The 3,875-nt window shown below is 33.0% G+C and overlaps 1 protein-coding gene across 1 annotated transcript in view; it reads left to right on the forward strand.

Annotated features, from left to right (window-relative positions):
• Positions 1–2,309: 2,309 nt before the first annotated feature.
• Positions 2,310–3,875, forward strand: part of LOC107656455 (KRR1 small subunit processome component homolog) — a 14,110-nt gene continuing 12,544 nt past the window's right edge. Inside the window, exon 1 of the mRNA XM_016444327.1 lies at positions 2,310–2,315. The gene's annotated coding sequence lies outside the window, so the exon portion shown is untranslated. The remainder of the gene's footprint in view (positions 2,316–3,875) is intronic.

A 3,875-nucleotide genomic window follows, 5' to 3' on the forward strand; every position in this document is an offset into this window, starting at 1 on the left:
AAAGTCACATTAGTTTTTTACCTTTCATTTTCCCATCTGTGATCCAGACTCATAGATGAGCAGAAATGAGAGACGCGTCTGATAAACGCAGCGTGTTTGAAGTGTGAAATGTGATGCGTATGTGAAGCGCACATTCATGCACTATAACGGGAGCGCTCTAGTTAGTCATGTTGCTTTAAGGCCGCAGGACCGCATATGAGCTTGTGTGTGTGTTTGTGTGTGTGTGTGTCAGTAAATATCCTGTGTGTTAATGGCCCGCTGGGAACAGAGGAAGTTCACAGTCATTAACGCCCTTCAGGACAACACTGAGTGGCTTAATTACTTAATTGGGTCTGAACCCGTGGTTAAGTGGTGATTTAATTGCGGAGTGGAGAGTTTAATACATGTTCTGCTGCAGTGTTTCGCTCTGAAGTCCCTCTGAAGCGTCGCTGCCATTGAGCCTGTGAGTTCACAGATGATTTTCTCTCTCCTTACAGTGTTTTCAGGGAATTGGTTATAAAATGCAAGCCTGTGTTGCATATTAAAGATGCTGTGCATGATAGAGATCATTCAGCTTGAATGTAGTGAGACGAGAGATGATATTACAATTCCTGGTCGGGGTTCGGAGCATAATTATTGTCCATAAAGGACAGCCGCATAAAGAAGCTTTATATCGAATCATAAAGCGGAGCTCCTCACGGACTGGATAGTGACCTTCCTTCACCTGCTGGACTGGGATCAGTGTCTCTGCAGCTGTAATGATGACTGTAATGAGGTGTTCTCATGCAAGATCTGACCCTGGATCAGTGGCGTACGAGCCGCTCTGGGTCATTAGTATTCATCCGGCTGTGTGTGTGTGTGTGTGTCCTGAGTCTCTGCTGCTGTCGCTCCAGCACTGGACTGAGTTTTAATTATCCTGACCAGCTCTAATAACGGCACACATCGCCGTGTGTCTGTATCAAACACTTGTGTACTTTGTTGGCACGCAAAATCAGCCATGCATTGCCCTATTTAATTATTTCAAGATTCAAGATTCAAGATTTTTATTTGTCACATACATGGTTATATAGGGAATATATGACCAGCAGTGAAATGTAAGTCAGGTCCGCTCCATGGACAGTGCAATTATTAAAGAATACAAACACAAGAAAATTATATATAAATATAGGTATGGAAAAAGTAAGATAAAAAAATAAGAATAAAATAAAATGCACAGGACAGTATACTGTAAGCTTAATAAATATTTAGATGAGCAGGAACGTACAATAGAAGAATGTGCAAACAGTATATTAAGTGTCTTACTGATAATTAAGTGAAGTCATGTTGGTGTTAAGAGACTGAGTTTGAGTTTAGGAGCCTGATGGCCTGGGACCACCGAGATAGCAAGGGACTCATTAAAAACCTTACCAAACTTGGCTTAAAGTCTACCATTGGTTTAAAAATATATATAATATGATATGATATGATATATGATATGATATGATATGATATACTATATATGATATATGATGTATGATATGATATGATATCATATCATATAATATCACATATCATATCATATCGAAATAAATATGGAAATAAAAACAGTAAAATAATTCCATCGTCACATGGACAAAAAATATTTTAAAATATGTATATTTTATAGGAATATGGAATCAAAAACAAAAAAAAGCACAGTATAAACAAGGAAAACAATATATTTATATTTAATATACTTACAGAATGTATTTATAGTAATAATAATAATAATAACAATGAAAGTAAAGTCATGAATAAATATTTTTAGAATTTCCTATGAATGTTATTAATTTCAATATATATATTGTCACAATGACAAATATATGTATATTTATGAATGTAATTAGATATGTTATATACTGCATTTATAATACATTTATAATATTTATTTATAATAAAATAATTAATAATAATAATAATCATTTATATTAATTTATGTCATAATACTATAAATAATAATAGTCTTTTAAATTGTTTACTTTATGCAAAATAATTTGTAAAAATAAATGTTTTTTTATAATTTCATATATATGTATATATATATAGAGAGAGAGAGAGAGAGAGTGAATTCAAGTTTTTTTTTTATGTATTTATTTTATATAAAATATATTATCTCTAGCATGTTTCTTTTTGTCATGAAATTCTTGATGTTGAAGTGTCAAAGTATATGAATATGCTAATCAAACAGTACAAGAGTGGGCTATATATTAAAATACTGTGGTGTTACCGTCTGCTGGACTGAGTTCCTGTTCATTTCTGATGAGCTATAAACGTCCTTCATGCTGTTTGTTCTGGGTCTCTCCTGACAGACGTGTGCAGTGTTTGTGTGTGAACAGTTCGCTGGAACAGAGCTCTAAACAACACAGAAACAGGATGAGGGCCACAAACGAACTGAAATCCTGCATGAAGGTGTGTGTTTGTGTACATTCAACAGAACTCTGACCGTTAACTGAACAGTCACTTCCTTCATCAAACACTTCTTCATGTCTGATTTATTTGTACTGTTCACTCGACCCGCATGTTTTAGAACCAACATTCAAGTTTATTATTATTTTTATACATTTCTTGTCTACTATTTTGTCTTTCCTAGTAACATCTCATTATCACACTGCAGCACACTGACGTCAGCGCAGATAGAGTTCAAAATAAACATTTGGTCATATCTGCTAATGGTGAGTAAAGTGAGGAAATTTACTTTCCGTAAACATAAATGGATTTTCCAAAAATTATATATATATTTGTATAATAATAATAATCATTATGTAACAATGAAATAACAATAAAAAATATATTAATATAATAAACAATAATAATTATATATATATATATATATCAATATAAACTTTATTATATGGATATTATATAAACTGTATTATCAGAATATTGAATAATATATTACATTTAATATAATTCCACTATATTATTATTATTATTATTATTATTAATGGAATTAAAATAATGCAAAAAATCTTAATGCTATATAAAATAGAATTCATATAATTTCTTAAAAATAAATTTATAATAAATAACTAAATATGTATTTTCTATAAATGTAATTTGTGTATATATTATTGATATTATTTGTATTCATCATCATATATAAAAAGGAGCGGTTTATCAAATATGTGTCATCATGTGGATGGTGATTTAATATGTCTGATTTATATTGCTCATGTCATTTTCATCAGAGCTGTTAGCTAGTGTTTCCTTTCTGTGTTTCCATCTGAAAGTCCTGAGTTCAGTCCTTCACAGACCCACCATCCCGCTGTGCTCAGCGCTGCTGCTGTCCTTCAACAGCACACACGTTTCACTCCTATTAACCCTCAAACAGGCCTCTACATGCATGAAGGGCAGAGAAACAGCAGGACTGATGCATGATGGGAAATGACTGACAGCGGTCAATCAGCTCTAAATGACAGATTTACATGCAGATATGAATTCCTCTGGGCTCTGGTGTGTGTGTGTGTGTGTGTGTGAGAGAGAGAGTGTGTGTGTGTGTGTGTGCGTGTGTACGGAGGAAGACCGCGTGTGTGTGTGTGTGTGTGTGTGTGTGTGTGTGTGACACACTGGCATCCTCTAGAGACACATCCGCTCTGTTTCCCATGATGCAGCAGAAATGGTGACACGTCTGAATTATTTCTCATGTGACGTCGTAGCGAGGACAATGACAGCTAGTGCTAACAGAGCAGTGGCCATACAGTATGTTTATATATATTAATATATGGATGGAAAGTACAATAAAATGTATTTAATATTATAAAATAAAATCTTACAAAGACAAATATTGTTTTCATTTGGAATAATATGCACTGGAAAAATGTTAATGATTTTTAAATAATTTATATTATATTAGTTTTTTTCATATTATTTTTATTATT

The sequence above is a fragment of the Sinocyclocheilus anshuiensis genome, unplaced genomic scaffold, assembly GCF_001515605.1.
Source record: "Sinocyclocheilus anshuiensis isolate Anshui unplaced genomic scaffold, SAMN03320099.WGS_v1.1 scaffold183, whole genome shotgun sequence".
NCBI classification, from domain to species: domain Eukaryota; kingdom Metazoa; phylum Chordata; class Actinopteri; order Cypriniformes; family Cyprinidae; genus Sinocyclocheilus; species Sinocyclocheilus anshuiensis.